Source organism: Arvicanthis niloticus, unplaced genomic scaffold, assembly GCF_011762505.2.
Source record: "Arvicanthis niloticus isolate mArvNil1 unplaced genomic scaffold, mArvNil1.pat.X pat_scaffold_981_arrow_ctg1, whole genome shotgun sequence".
Taxonomy (NCBI): Eukaryota; Metazoa; Chordata; class Mammalia; order Rodentia; family Muridae; genus Arvicanthis; species Arvicanthis niloticus.
The window spans coordinates 1,207-18,016 of record NW_023046533.1 but is presented as its reverse complement, the minus strand read 5'-3'; the positions used below and the strand labels follow the sequence as shown (position 1 = coordinate 18,016).

The 16,810-nt window shown below is 40.1% G+C and overlaps 1 pseudogene across 1 annotated transcript; it reads right to left on the bottom strand.

Moving 5' to 3' along the window:
* Window positions 1–4,138: 4,138 nt before the first annotated feature.
* LOC117702555 (thiamine transporter 2-like) lies at window positions 4,139–15,594 on the bottom strand (annotated as a pseudogene). Its single transcript, XR_013070441.1, has 5 exons — window positions 15,441–15,594; window positions 11,767–12,582; window positions 9,074–9,265; window positions 6,298–6,439; window positions 4,139–5,599 (listed from the first exon to the last, which is right to left on the bottom strand). The product of XR_013070441.1 is annotated as a thiamine transporter 2-like (transcript).
* Between the last annotated feature and the right edge of the window lie 1,216 nt (window positions 15,595–16,810).

Genomic DNA, 16,810 nt, shown 5'->3' with positions numbered 1-16,810 from the left:
TCCTTCTCTTCCTCCTAGTCCTCTCTCCCTCCCTACTACCCAACTTTTTCAAAAGTTCTTTCTTAAAAAACAAACAAAAACCCAACACAACCAAGTCCCTTCAAACAAACAAACAAACAAACAAACAAAAAAAACCACACACAAAAAATCACACCCTCGAAGAAAAAAGAGGCAAAACACAATACTAGCTAGAACCAAATAAAAGTAGACACACAAAAACTTGTGGGATCCATTCTATGTTGGGCTAATTAATTCTGAACATGAGACCTGTCCTGGAGTGGTTGATACACCCTATTTGAGAAAACTGATTTTCCTCTCCCAGTAGGTTTACTGGCCTGGGGGGGATTTGATGAGACCCTAGGGAAGGAAGTGAAAGAATGAAGGGACAAGAGACACAAAGGATGAGAACAAGTCTGGGGTTCTGATCGAGCTCTGGAACTTTAATTCCAGGGGCAGGTTATAAAGACACAGCAAAACAGGAAGTTTAGACAAGGGTCATTGCTTAGGGCTATCCCACTATTGAATCCTCATTGTCTAAGATCATCCCACTGTCGTAACCGCTCCCAGGAAATACCAGACGTTTTTTAAGTTCCTGGGACCGAGATCACGAACTTCTGTCCTTTCTTAACCTTGTACTGACTAGGCTTTCCAGAACAGCAGGTAATTTCCTGAGGTTCTCTTAGTACAGCAGGTAATTTCCTGGGTTTGGCTCCTGACAGACAATTCAGAGTTAACCTTTATCCTCGTGGCTAGCTATTCATTCGCTCATTCATTTAAAAAATAAAAATAAAATTTAAGATGAAACTAAAACTATCACATTAAAGTTAGACAAGACAAACAGAAGATAAAGAGCCCAAGAGAAGGCATAAAAATTAGAGACCCACTATTATTATGAGACGCAGGAATCTCATAATAAGATAAAATTAGAAACTGTAATATAAGCACAGAGGACCTGAGGCAGACATGTGCAGACCCTGTGCTTGCAGCTCCAGTTTCTATGAGTTCGGATGAGCATCACTCAGGTGGATTTAGAAGGCCTTGTTTTCTTGGTGTGGTCCATCTCTTTGGCTCTTACACTCTTTCTGCCTCCTCTTCCAAGGGATTCCCTAAACTCTGAGGGGAGGGATTTGATAGAGATAGCTCAGTTAGGGCTGAGACTTAGTTCATTTTTATCTTTCAAATAATTACTTTTAGTAGTTCTCTGGTAGAATGTGTTATATTTTTCCTTAAGGGTAGCATTTAGTTTATAATTTAGGAAGGTCTTCTACCATTTTTTTCTCCCAAATTAAAAAATAGGGACAACTTTATTTAGATTTAGCTGTTATTTCCTTAACCTTGAAGTGCTTTCAGGCCCATTCTTGTGCTTTATACATTTAAGAGAGGAAATGAACTCATACATATTTATTGTCTTGTTTCATTATAAATGGGCTTTTTACCAATCAAGTTGTAAACACAGCTGTTGATGTCTTAGTTTTCAGTTGAGCCCCTTGAGTATATTGTAGCTTTCTGAGAAATTTTGCTTCTTTTCCATTTTGACTTCTGTCTTTTTTTTTTTCTTGTCTTGTTTTACTGGCTAGCATCTCCAGCAGATGTTCACTGACTGGAGCACATTCTTTGCCTGTAGGTGGGTTTGTTACTAGTTTTGTGGTGGTTTGACTAGGAACGGCCCTCATAGACTCAAGTGTTTGAGTGCTTGGTCCATAGAGAGTGGCACTATTAAGAAGGTGTGGCCTTCCACTTGCAGAATAGTCGACTGATTATATCTACCTAGACAGAGTAATCAGTCCTTAATAATTCTGCATCACTAAGGTCTGTCAGATGATTCTGGGCCAGAAGGCTGAAGATTTGATGCTCCAACGTTCTGTAGTATAGGGGCTGTCCAGGTGTTCAGCAGTCTCTATAAATTGGCTAAGTTTTAGAAGCTATGCTTTGTGCTTCCCATAATTTCGGTTAACTCAGTCATTCTAGATTTCTGACGAGGTTGAAGACCTATAGTCTCATAGCCAATCCTGGCTATTTACTTTGAGAGAAAAGATCTGAGTGGAAGGTTTTCAGCTGACATTTATTCTAAGCCAAGGAAAAAGCCAGGTTCAAAACTAAGTGTTTTAGTTAAGAGAGACGACAGAGGTTCTGGTTAGTCAACAAAATGATGGACTGGGTATTAGGATTATCTTGTACCTCACTGGTACAAATAGGAATAATTATGCTCTAATTGTATTTTGAGAGAAAAGTGTTATTTTAACAGGAAGGGTGATATGTAGTAGGAGCTAAGGGGGAAGGAGTACGGAGAGGAAGAGATGGAGTAAGGAGAGGAGAAGGTGAAGGAGAGGAGAAGCAAGGTGATGAGAGAGAGAAAGAGAGGGGGAGGGGGCATGGAGGCAGATGTCCATTTATCTCCACCAGTCAAAGACAGTTTATATATCTAGGTTGGGTATTGGGTTACATTTCTGATTGAGCATTACCAAACTTATAAAGCCTTTGACTAACACTTAAAAAAATTGTATAAAAGGAAAAGGGGACATGGGATAGGGGTTTTCTAGGGAGGGGAGATGGGGAAATGAAATGGCATCTGAAATGTAAATAAAATATAAAATTAAAAAAATGGAAAAAAAGAAGGTGTGGCCTTGTTGGAGGAAGTGTGTCACTGTGGGGGTGAGCTTTAAGGTCTGCTATGCTCGAGCTCTGCCCAGTGTGGTGCAGTCTCTTCCTACTGCCTACAGATCAAGATGTAGAACTCCCAACTCCCCCAGCACTATGTCTGCCTGTGTGATGCCATGCATCTCACCATAATAATGGATTAAGCCTTTGAAACTGTAAGCCTGCTCCAACATGTTTTCCTTTATAAGAGTTGCTGTGATTGTGGTGCTTTTTCACAGTAATAAAACCTTGACTAAAACAATTTTCCATGACCTCCAATGGATGCTGAAAAAATGGACAGTAATGGAACCTGCATAAGCTGTTTTACCTATCCATACAACTATGATGGTCAGTGTCTCTTTTATAGCAATTCATTCCCAGTATCCCATCTAGTTTTAAGAAAAATGGAAGTTTCCTTGGACATTAGCATTGAGATAGGACCACAGTTGACCTGAAGACTGGGAAGACCATTATGGAATCTAAGTGAGTACCATGACATATCCCATACAGGACAGGGTGCACAGTGAGCTTCCATCTGTGCTTGTCAGAACAGTATACAGTTTAAATTATGTATTATTTCTAGAAGTTTCTTCTTGATAGTTTTGGACTGTGGCTGACTATAGGTAGCAAAATTACAACAACCAAAATGGCAATTAAGAAGATATTGTTTTTGGCCTATGGAATAAATTTTATTTTCAATCTCATTGAATAAACTTTGGAATTTGGAATAAAATATATTTAAATTACAAATCCTAAATCAGTATTTTTTTTCTCCTGTGGCAGACTGCTCAATAAATACTTCACTGTGTTTTCATGGTAGAAATTCTTGGAGAACACTCAGAGAAATTCATAAATTTGGAATTATTCCTGTCTAAAGGAAATATAGGGACAAGAGTGGAGCAGAGACTGAAGGAAAGCCCATCCAGAGACTGACTGCTCCACCTAGGGAACCATCCAATCTGCAGACACCAAACCCAGACACTATTACTGATGCCAAGAAGCACTTGCTGACAGGAGCCTAGTATAGCTGTTCCCTGAGAGGTTCTGCCAGCTCTGGGACCCCAATAGAAGAGTTAGAAAAAGGACTGAAGGAACTGAAGGGATTTGTAACCCCATAGGAAGAACAACAATATCAACTCACTAGACCCCCCCCGCCCCCCCAGAGCTCTCAGGGACCAAACCACCAACCAAAGAGTACACATGGAGGGACCCATGGCTTCAGCTGCATATGTAGCAGAGGATTGCCTTATCTGGCATCAATGAGAGCAGAGGCCCTTGGTCCTTTGTAGGCTCGATCCCCAGCATAGGGGGATGCTAGGGCAGTGAGGTGGGAGAGGGTGAGTGGGTGAGGGGGGGAGTACCCTCATAGAGGTAGTGGGGAGGGAATGGGATAGGTGGTTTGCAGAGGGGTAACTGGGAAGGGGGACAACATTTGAAATGTAAATAAATAAAATATCCAATAAAAAGAATTTTAATATTTTATTGAATGTGTTCTCTGGCATTTAAAAATTAAGCATGGGGCCAAGGATATATCTTAGTGACAAATGCTTATCTATTATGATCCCTGGGTTTGATCTTTAGGACCAAACATAATAATAAATTAAACAATCAGTATTTAATTTCTGCAAACATTTTCTTATATTAACAAACTGTCAGAAAGCTCTAGAATTTCCTTCAGAAGTGTTCTACATCAATCAAACACTTATCTAGGGTCATGGTGGGAAGAAGGAGACTCATCTTTCCCTGGCCACTGGGAGCAGATTCGAGGGCATTCCATGGACACACAGGAGCATCTGGAGTGACTTCTGGACTGACTCCTCAGGGAAGCTTCCAACACAAAGTTCCAGGAGGGAGCACAAGAAGAAAAAGATGAGAACAGTGAAACTATCCAGTAACAACTTTTGAGAAGAATGACGGTATTTTCAGAGTTGAAAAGGAACTCTCAGCAATGGCACCAAACCTAGTGATTCCTTCAGAGAGCTGGAGGTTGCAGCAGAAATACACTGAGTGGAAGAGGAAGAAAATTGTCCCAGGTGCTGCCTTTTTAGATCCACAAAGTACATAAGCCAATTGTAGGCCAGTCCTGCTGGTATCTGTGCTCACTGGGGATTTCATCATCTTTAGGGAGTTTCTTTATGGTTTGTTTCCACGCCCTTTGCTTGTTCTTTGAACTCATCAGAACAATAATTTCCAAGTTATTGCTATTCATGGGGACCCCCAACAAGGGTTGCCAGGTGTTAATATTGGCAGTAAATATTGTCAACTTGACAAGATCTGGAATCAGAAGACATAAGCCTCTTTGAACATCTGTGAGGAATTACCTGTATTAGGTTCACTGAAGTGGAAAGACTTACAGTAAATGTGGGTGGCACCATCCCCTTGGCTGGGGTAGTATGTTGAATAAAAAGGAGAGAGTGATCTGAACACCAGGTTTCATTGTTCTTTACTTCCTGATTGCAGATGCAATGTGTCCAGTAAGCTCCTTTGTCCTGCAGTCATGTCTTCCCTCTTGTAATGGAATGTATCCCTCCAAACTGTGAACTGAGACATTAAGTTCCTCCCTTGAGTTGCTTCTTGTTAGAGATTTTGTCATAGCATCAAGAAAGTAACTAATACAGCTATCATGGCCATATATGGAGTGCTTGCAGTTAGTTGGGCAGTTAGCCTGAGGCTGAAATTTGGTCATGGTTTTGGAATCTGTGCTGATAGAGAATGCCTGTGTGTGGCAAAGCACTTCTGGCTGCCCATCTTGAAATCCTGCCCTTTTGTAACTGGAGTCCATGTAATTGGGTTAGAACTTTGTTAACACATCTCTTGGCTCTTGTAGGTGTGGCTCATCGGGGCTCTGGGTGGTAGCAAGATTCTGTACTTCCTTTTGGCACTTAGCTGAATAGAGAATATATATGCTTCTCATCAGGAAGACCCCCGAAATGACAGCAAAGTAACTCCCATAAACTAAAAACTGGAAGAAAACAAACAATTAGCCACTTATAAAATCTGAGCGCTTATGTCATTGGTAGTATATAAAAAATCTTCCTTGTTTTATTGGATTATGGGGTAATTGAGATCCAGAACTAACTAAGGGTCATTCTGACTAGAGACTACCTTCTTCTATCTCAGATAAACCAAGGTTAAGAAGGTAAGATATGTGCCTGGCTTTGCATCAGAATGCTTAGGTTCAAATCCTAGCTACTTCAGCAATGGTAGAGAGAAACCTCGGGAGATCTCAGGGTTCTGTCCACATGTCTATGCTTGAAGGCTGGTTCAGTGTTATGTACCAGCATCTAATAATGACTTTTAAATAGTAGTTTTCCTTTTATCCACCTTCTTCAAGTAGATAGGAATCTAGTTGCTATATACTTAGTTGGTGTTATAAATATGGGCTGCATACTTAAAATTGTTCATAATTGAAGAAAAAATTTTAAAGCCTTCAACATTGCTAGTTTTAAGATTAAGACATCTTGGAGTTAACCTAGTTATTCTATATTCCGAGCTACAATATCAATGGTAACATAATATTAGTTAATATACTAATAGGTAGCAGAGTTAATTATTACATATACAGAGTTAGTATATACCTATATACAGAGTTATATATACCTATTGCCTATACACAGGTACTATAACACAGTAATAGGTAACAGAACTCCTGTAGCTTACCTGAGTAGTGACTGGCAATTGGAGCCCTCTTTGATCTACTACAATCATAGTCATGATGGTCTGAATCACCAAGGCAATAAAGGTGTCTATGCCGAACACCAGGGCGTAACGTTCTAAGCTCAGGTTAACTGCAATCTGAAAGCTGTCATTAAACGCTGAGTTAGCATTTAACCGTAGCATGCATAAAGTTCTTATCTAAAGGAGAGAAACTGAAACTGGGCTTGGTGCTGAGCTCCTGTAATATCTATAATACCAGCATTCAGGAGGCAGGAGGAATCCGCAGCCCTTCTAGGCCACATAGGAAATTCAAGGTCACCTTGGTTGTGCTTGAAATCTTGCGTTAAAACCAAACAAGAAACCAGAACAAAACAAAGAGTTGAAAACAGTGTTGTTAAAGCGTGTCCTATCTAGCTCTATATCCAGTATAGACAAACAGGCAGAGCAAAGAAAAAGAGCTCAATATTTCTAAAGGCTGGAATAAAGGCACTATGATGAAATTCCTCCTGTACAATCTAGCACTTTCCAAAACTTAAACTTAAACATTAACATCCCATAACTTGAGAATATTGAATGTAAGTTGCTTTCATACATGTTCTCAATGAAGTTTCTATAAAAAATACAAACATAATTCAATCTGAGGACTTTTAAAAAATGTATGTAGTTAATTGTTTATGGCCTACAGTCAGAAGGTATGGTAGGTGATTGTTCTTGGGAAGATTCAGACCACGGTTGTTTGTTCAACTGACTGAATCTATCATTAGTTTTTAACTATAAAGATTTCAAAGTCTGATCACATTTCTTAGAATGAAGACAAAAGGCTTTGGATTCTGAATGTTGTTGTTTTTTTTTTTTTTTTTTTTAAATACAAAGGAATAATAATAGTTCTGCCTTTTAATTCTCATTACAAACAATGAAACTCGGTATTTAACTTGATTCATTAAACCAAGATATTTCAGTAAAAATTTTTTAGCTTTCTGTGATGATTGATTTTAATCACCCACTTGATACAACTTAGGATCATCTGGGAATAGAGTCTTAAAGAGGCTCTATCTAAATCAGGTTAGCCTGTGAACATGTATCTGGAAGCCTGTTTGGACTAATGTGGGTGGTACCATTCCCTAGGGAGGGGAGCTGAACAGAGGAGAAAGTTGAGGACAAGAAGCAAGAATACATTAGTTTTCTCTGCTCTTGACCATGGATATAATATGACTCCCCCTAAAAGGCGTTGAGCTATAACTTGGAATTATAAACCAAATTAATAATTTTCTAATCTCTGTTGCTTTTTGCCAGAGTATCTGTCACAGCAACAGAAATGAAACCAGAACATTTGCTAACTAGTGACACCTGCATTTTCTCATGATCTTTGGCCTTCAGACTCATATTCCAATGTTTTTTTGTTTATCAAACGTTTTTTCACAAGTTAAAAAATGAAACTTGAGGGACTAGAGAGATGACGTACAGGTTAAGAGCACTAGCTGCTCTTCCCAAAGTTCAGGGTTTGATTCCCAGCTCCCACATGGCTGCTCACAACCATTTCAAGGCATCCCAGTGAGATCTTCTGATCTCTTCAAGTACTGTACTTGTAGACCTGCATGCATGCAGGCAGAAACACTTATATACATAAGGTAAAGGAGTTGGAAAGATGGCTCAATGGTTGAGAGCATTGCCTGCTCTTCCAGAGGTCCTAAATTCAATTCCCAGCAACCACATGGTGGCTCATAACCATTTGTAATTGGATCCAATACTCTCTTTTGGTGTGTCTGGAGATAGCAACAGAGTACTCATATATATAAAATAAATAAATCATTAAAGAATGAAATAAAATCTTAAAAAAGAAACTTGATAAAACTTGTCAGTCTTCCTCAGATGTAGTGTGAAACTAAAATGCACATTTCTCGTCTCTTTTTGGCTAATACCAAAGGGCACTAACTATACTCTTTTCTATACCTTCTCTGAGACAAGATGCATGTGGCCCTGGCTGGCTTCAAGCTTGCTAGTTCACCAAGAATGGCCTTGAGCTTCTGATCCTTCTTCCTCTACCTCTCATGATCTGAATAACAGGAATGTTCTAGCATGTCAGTGTTTGTAGTGCTAGGGATCATGCATGTGGGCCAAGCATGTTGCCAACTGAACCTCACAGCCTGCTCCTAAAGACAATTCCTTGTAGCCAGTTTTAATTGTACCCATATATATGTTGCATGCCTTTTAATAATTTCTTTCTTAAAAATCAAAACAAAAACCTCTTAAAAAGCAGATACAAGTATTAATGGAACTCTGATTTTCAGAGACCTTATTTTAAAAATTATTCAAAAGGGCACAGTCCCCAAGTATAAGTGAAGCTGAAATTTTCTTATAATCTTTGCTTCATTCCCTCCCCATCCCATACCACCTGAGTTCAACTTTTATAACTTTCCTGAGAATGTTTTGTTCCCGGAAAAGTATGTGCTTAGAACTTCTCACACAACTAAATGAGGCTATGGATAAATCTAAACCTATGCATTTGAAATTAAATAACACTGGACCTTATTATGAAAAACATCATTGGAAGTAAAGAGAAATCAAAAGGAGCTCATAGACCCTTGCTTTTGGTTCCTATGGCACCCAGATTTCTTCCTTTGATGACTCAACTCTATTCGGCTAAACAAGACAATAGCTTCACTGAATTCCAGTCAATATGTAGTTAATATTTAACCCTGAAATGGACTAAAATCCTTCTGAAGTTCCCAGAGAGTCTTTTGGAACCCACAAAGCGTAGAAAGGAACGGTTGATACTTACACTGCGATGGTTATAAGAAACGAATAGCTAGACTTGACCAGTAGATAGCCAGCATAGCACACCAGATGCTGAGTGTGTAATTCATGAGAAACAGAGATCCTGCGATGACAGCCGAGAAGACAGCCAGTCCCAACTCTCCTAGAAGATCCCAGTTGACCTTTATATAGCCCACTGAGAACGAAGCCAAAGCTCCTGGAAACAGACAACAGGGAAGAATCAAGCTATTGACTGGGCAGGAAGGAACCTGAACAAAGGCCTCAAGTTTTCTTTTACTTTTTTCTTTTTCTCACTTCCAATTTGTTTTCAACCCAGTTTGCTGTTATACTTTTAATTAGCATTAACGACTCATCAGGCAGAAGGGATAGAAAGAGCCTAAATACAGTTGTGTGGGGCATACACAGTATCCCAGTCATTAAAATAACACCCAGGGTAGCATGTAGATGCCTTGGAAGTAAAGTTGCTCTGTTGTTTTAAATTGCATGTTTTGGAGCAATGGGTGTCTCAATACCTTCCTTCCTTCCTTCCTTCCTTCCTTCCTTCCTTCCTTCCTTCCTTCCTCCTCTTTTTACCAGCCTTCCTAGACCTGGGGGATCTTGGGGATCTCCTTACATTGCCCTTGAACTCCTGGGCTCAAGTGATCCTCCTCCTGCTACAGCTGAACTGATCTCCTTGAGGGTTTAGGGGAAAAAAGGACCTGTACTGATATATACAGTTTGAAAAGGTTACCAGTTAGCAACTGAACAAAGGACTCAAATTATTGACAATTGGCAGGTTATTTTTTGGTGGGTGATCTGTGACAGAACTGTCTCGAAAAAGGAATAGCTCTCCCCAAGAATTTCAGCCATAAGAGCAATAATTTCAGCGATCCAATTCTTCCTCAGCCTTGGCTTTCAGGAGTTAGTGGAAGCCTTCCAAGAGGGACACAACAACGACACAGAGGCTACGTGCATTTCTGAAGCTTTCTGTAGAGGAAGGTGTGGAAAAGTACCTCACTTCCTAAAACACATCTTCAAAGGCTCATGCAACATTTCCATTTACGACTACATAAATATTTACTGCCCAGTGTGCTTCAAAGGCAAATTTCTTTTTGATATTAGAATCCTGAGAGTAACATCATGGAAATTACGTGATTTTTGAAATGTGAAAACGGTTGGTGTGCAGCCTCGAGGTAGGAAGGTCCCTAGGAAGACTCTCTGGGTAGGAGTCTGGAAACCTTCATGTATTTTCTAGAGTTAATAATAAAAATTCTGCACTTTCTCTTTTCTTTTAATGTTAGAAACAGTCTTGACTCTGGTAGCTCAGGAAATAATGGCGAGAGTCAACCAATGAGATTGTGGGAAATTCAAGGCATCTGCAGGGAGAAGAGAAGCAGTCGGGTGCAGGGGATGTCTACAGAACGGGAGGGAGGAAAGGCTTTGCTCTTCAGGGGCAGAGAGGGGATCTGTATCTGCAATACACTGAATCCAAAACACTAAACAAAACATCAAACAACTAGGAAAAGAATAGGCAAGGGCACAGAGAGAGGCCCAGGGGGAAATGTGCCCAGCACACTTGTACACAAGCTTAAAAAGAGTAAAACAACCCAGAAATGTTGGCACCTGCTTTTCATACCAGCACTTGGGAGGCAGAGGCAGGGGGATCTCAGAGTTCAAGCCCAGCCTGGTCTACAGCCAGGATAGCCAAAGTTGTGTTGTGAAACCACGTCTAAAACAAAAACAAAAACAAAAACAAAAACAAAAACAATAAAGGGCTGGGTTAGCTTAGTGAGTGGAGTCCATGCCTGAGTTTAAGTCCCAGAACCCACATAAGAAGCTGGGTAGTATATTGTATTCACAGTGATGGGACAAGTAGATCTCTAGAAGAAACTGGCCAAACTGACAATTTGGTCTATTGGGTGAGTTACAGGCCAATGAGAAACCTTGCTTAAAAAAAAAGAAAATAAAGAAAAAAAAAAAGGATGAACCCAAAGGGTGATACTTAAAGCTGTCATTTGGCCTTCACATGTACCTGCGTGTGCAGACTTGCATGTATACACAAATACACACATGAAAAAAGATAAAAAAAATAGAAGGTATATTGATCTTACTCATCTTTAAACTAATGATAAAAACAAATGATCAAACTTTAAAACATGTGAACATAATACTGGAGGAACAGGGCACATTATCAACACCTATTTTAACGAAATGGAATCTGTGGATTCTACTAGAAATATACTACTGGTTCTAAGCTTTATTCTTGAGTTATTTGTAACTGTCACATATAGTATGGAAAATATTGTATTTCAGTGCCTTCTATTCTTGAGTGGGAAGATGGCTCAGTGGGTAAGAGGTCTTGTCATGAAAGCTTGATGACCTGAGTTCAAATCCCCAGAGAACCTGTAAGAGGTTGGATGTGCTTGTGCAGCCCAGTGCTGTAGGGAGTGGGGACAAGAGGATCACTGGGGCTTGCTGGCTACTAGCCTAGCTCTGGTCTCAGTGAGAAACTCCATTTTAGGGGACACCGGATACCCTCCTCTGGCCTCTGTGCAAACAGAGCCATGTACACATGTGTATGTATACCCCCTCCCTCAACTAAAAACCAAATCACTTTACTTTCTGGTTATAGTTAATCAACTGCTGTGGACAAGTTTAGCATCTGGAGCAATGAACTGCAGAGGGAAGCAGCAGAGGAGGAGAGAGATGTCCACTTACCTCCGAATGTTGCTATGGCCTCTACTGCTCCATTATAGATAGAGGAATCTTGGAGGGGTGCCTTGTGTTCCCATAGGACTTGAACATAGTTCAAAGATTTGGTTATAACCTGCTGTGGCAAAAGCCCACCACAGGGACCAGTAAACAAGGTGCTTTGAGGAGTAGCACTCCTTCAGATCCCGAAACCAATACACAAAGTGTCTCAAAGCTGTAATTTTCTGGCTCCAGGTTGCTCATACTCTCTGTCCCTAGATTCTTCTGGCTTGGCAAAACAGTTCTGGGTGACTTCTGTTGTTCTGGTTTTCCTGGAGGACAGTACATGGTTCCCGTGGTTTTGGACAAGCCTCTCTGTCGACTTTGTATGGAAAAAACATGCTTTTCTTAGGCATTGGTAGAAAAAGTGAGAAAAAGAAAGCCACAGAGACACAGGGCCAAGGGATATGAAAAAAAGGGGTAGAGTAGGTAGGTTTATCAGGGACACCAGGAGCTGGGCTAGCACCGAGCCTGCTGTGTAGGACCACCAGTGTGATACTCCGACAGTAGCTGCTTACTTCTGATAGTGCTCTGGCTGACCATTGCTGTATATATAGGCCAAAGTAGGCTATCTCTGTGGCTGACACAATCCCAAAAAAGAACTCGCTGTGCTGCATGAGCATCACACCTTGGCCAAACAGATAAACGGTAGCTGATGGCGAAGGCCACAACATGTAACATGATGACGGGGTTTGTATCGCAGGTAGTACGGTGAGGACAAACACAGGCGCAGCATTGCCAGGTAAGAGTACGTACCCAAACAGGAAGGATCTCATTTGTCATCTGTGGATTTGATAAGTAGGTGTGATCAGAAGCACAGCACATTTCAAAAGGACACATGGTAACTTTGTACCTCAAAGTCACATCTAATCAGACACTTCTTCATGGGGAATGGGAGGAAAAATAGAAAACTGATCTAACAGGTAAATTACTAGAAAAACTAGTGTCTTTGTAAAATAGAAACAACAAAAATAATCTAACATGGAGTTGTTGGGGAGGGAAAGAAAAAGAAAAGAAACCAAAACTCCAAGCAACTTACATACTTAGGTGTATCCCAGTAGAAGGAGTTCTAAAGAGATCATATGTCCTCTGGACTATATATACATTCAAGTAACATGTAATGGTTGAATAAATTAATTAAAAAAATTTCAAGTTAAGTTTAAACCTTAAATGCCCTGAACTATCTGAGATCTCCAAGTTCTTAAAAAATTTCAACTTAGCAAGCTGGAGAGCTAGTTAAAAGCACTGGCTGTTCCTCCAGAGGACTCAGGTTCAATTCCCAACACCCACATGGCAGATCACAACTCTCTGTAACTCCAATTCTAGGGGATCCAATACTATCATACAGATATACATGTGGGCAAAAATACCAATACACATGAATTAATAAATGAATACATTGAAAAAAATCCCAAACTACTCTTATACAAAGATTAGCAGGATCAGGTATAGGGTTCTCAATGTTAAAAAGTAGAACACCTCTATTTACTTGTTCCACCACTGCCTCCACCTGTTTGAAATCTGTGTAGACACACACACACACACACACACACACACACACACACACACACACACTGGAACAAGAGCGAATGGTTAGTAACGTACTCCATTTTCTTCCTGTTTACAATTTGCTGGGCTTGCAAGCTCCTCTCACCCTATCCATGGCTTTTGATGTCACTACTAGATTGAGTTCAATGTGGGTTCACATCACTATTGCAATGACAAACACATGGACACTCAAGTTTCATAGGTAGAAAAGGATTCAAAAGATTGTGATGGGTAAGATTCAGTCTCTTGGGTTTACTGAACTCTCCCTCATTGACATGTAGCCCCACCAAGGTCACATGAGGGCCCACAACTAACCTGTGGTTCTGAAGGAGGATTTACTCACTTATCCATAGTGTATGCAGGCACAAACCTGGTGGGCATGCTGAGCTGATTCTGCCTCATCTCTGACCTTTGTCTTAAATGTGACATGCTTCATTCAGTTCAAGAAACTCTGAAGCCATTGGGCTTTGCTTGGATTCTGTCTTTACTAATTTCCTATTGATAATTCCAGTACCACTTAGCTTTCAAAGATGATGCTACCTTCCATATGACATTTTCATTGTTGTGGGTTGGAGATAGTAAAACCGGCTCAGGGTGATCTTTTAGTGGGGCTAGTGCATTTTCTTCTTGTGTCTTTTTAGATAGAAGGAAAGACAGGAAGGGAGGGATGCATTCCTGATAAAACTGGAACAGGCTATGTATACCAGATTGGCCTCAGTGTCACAGAAATCCGTCCGCCTCTGTCTCTGCCTCCTGAGTGCTGGGATTAAAGGCATGGGCTGCCATGCCCAGTAAGAAGTATCTTTTTAAGTAAGAGAATTCGGCTTCCAGGAGAGGAAGCAAATACAGGAAGTAAATCTGTTTATATCACATCTGCTGCTAAATAGTTTTTCAAAATTAAGAGTCACAAAAATATATAACCATGTGTTGTTGATATGCTTGGCTAATTTATTTGTTGTGCAAACTTCACAGAGTGTGCACCCAGGAACTGTATACAACTTATACAGCTCAGCTATGTGTGAATAGAAGCACGATAATACTGTTAGTAAAACATGAGGTTAACTTAAACACAAGAGAATATGATGCAATTGAAAGATACAGTAACCATAGTAAACCATAAGATGTATAGGGCTGATGCTGTTGTTGTATCGGTACTTAAGTAAAAAATAAAACATGCCTTAAGAGAATGATAAAAGGAGCAGTAAATGAGCAGACAGTAAGAGGCATTTATCATCATTATTGAGTTTACACTGCATACTATATAAATGTGTATGCTTATATATCTATATCTATATCTATATATATAATTTTAAAAATTTATTTATTTTATATGCATTGGTCTTTTGCCTGCATTTATGTCTGTGTGAGTGGTGCCAGATCCTCTGGAACTGGAGTTACAGTTGTGAGCTGTCATGTAGGTGGCTGGGAATCAAACCGAGAGTCTCTATATGTTATATTTTTTATGGGTAGCAGTAGGTTTATTTACACTGATGTCACATAAATGCATAAATAAGTGTTGAGGTGTGAGTTGTGGTGACCACAGTGGCACTGAAGGACAGGAATTCTCTGAAATGTCATGGCCTTAACTATAGTCAACTAACATACAGTCCATTACTCACTAAACATGACATGTAATTGTATTACACTTTCTTATTATCCTGCTTGTACCACGGCAACCTACTGGTTTCCAAAAAGGCAATCCCATGGCAGAGAACAACTACATTTTTGGGCAAATGTGATAGAAACAATGGAGACCAGAAAAGCTCTATCTCTATCATCTATCATATCTCTCTCTCTCTCTCTCTCTCTCTCTCTCTCTATCTATCTCTATCTCTATCTATACCTATATCTAGACTAACATCAAAACTCTAAAATTTAAAATATTCTTTGTAGATGTTAAATAAATGTTTGGCTTAATATTTTTTGTAATTGTCATGAGGAAGAATGCGTTCTATTGTGTAATCATTCTGTGAAAATGGGGGCTCACTGGAATTCAAAGTTTTTTTTTTTTCCCCTACTATTATTTGACCCTAACCGTCTTGTTCAAGTCCTGTGAAATTAACCCCTATTAAAATATGTACCCATTAGCTTACCTCTGTGCTGGTGAGATTCTTACTGGGTTCAGACAACAAAATGGATTAAGAATGAACTCTGAAGGCCTGAACATGGAGAAACACCCAAAGAAGCAGAGTATCACAGTGGGATAAACCCAGAGTTGCTTGGTGGTGTTCTGCAGCTGGAGTCCATGGCTGGTCAAATGGAAACAAAGTGAAAGTTATCCCAAGCTCATCCTTCTCTGACACCTTGCATCAAAAGCTGTTATTTCTACACATTTTATGAAAATGTGATGTTTTTTCCATCTATGTGTTGTGGAGCTGGAAAAGTGAGCGGGTGAATTACTTACATGCATTCCAGGGTGAACCCTCTGTTTCTCAGGAGCCCCCTTTTTGTTATTGCTGGAGGAAAATTGGATTTCCTTAGTGTTTTCCTCCAAACATAGTTATGGGCAACTGCTAGTAAACCATGATTAGTGGGGTACCACATGCTTGATCCTAAGAGACCAGCTAATGAGTCTGTGTCAAGTTGCAGTAGCAAAAGAGCTTCCAGATGAACAGACTGGATTAGGCAAGCCTTCTGGATCTGCCTGCTCCACTTTGCATGGATTCCAGAATTTTTAACACACAGACTGACAGTTGTTTATTATAAATTTATCTTTCTACCCAGGCTGCCCCTTGTCTGGAGTCTTACTGGTTGTATAATAAACAACAGAAATATCTGTTAGGTTTTTTTTCATCTTTTAAGAATTAAGAATTCTTCAGTTAGAAAAATCAACTGGGAACCATTTTTGGATGGTTCAGCCAAGCAGTCCTGATGGTCTGAGTCTGATCTGCTTAGTCCCCCACAGCACCCCCTGTCTCCTGGCTGTTTTTGTTGTTGTTGTTTGTTTGTTTTTGTTTTTTGTTTTTTTAAAACAGGATTTCTCTCTGCAGCCTCTGCCAGACTTGTAACTCACTCTGTAGACTAGGCTGGTCTTGAACTCAGAGATCCACCAACCTCTGCCTCCCAAACTCTGGGATTAAAGGTGTGAGCCACCAAACTGCACTGGTGGCAAACAGCTGTAACACCCAGAACTCTTACTCTGAAATAGCAAGCAGATATAGGAGAACTTCCCAGAAGCTCACAGGCCAGCAAGCCTGTAGTACACACAGCACAGGAAAAATAAGAGTGGCCCAACCCTAGCAAGGTGGAAGTCCAGAACTGTTTCCTGAGAGTTGGCCTCTGACCTAAAGACTCTACAAGTACACCATAGCACATATGTGGCTATCTCCTCCACACACCATGCTAATAATAAATAAAATAGAATATTTAAGGAAATTAATTGGATAAAGATCTAACTTTCTTTCTTCCATATCCCCACCCCACCCCTGTCCTGTTTTCCACTGGTGCCAGTTATATTTGCGAA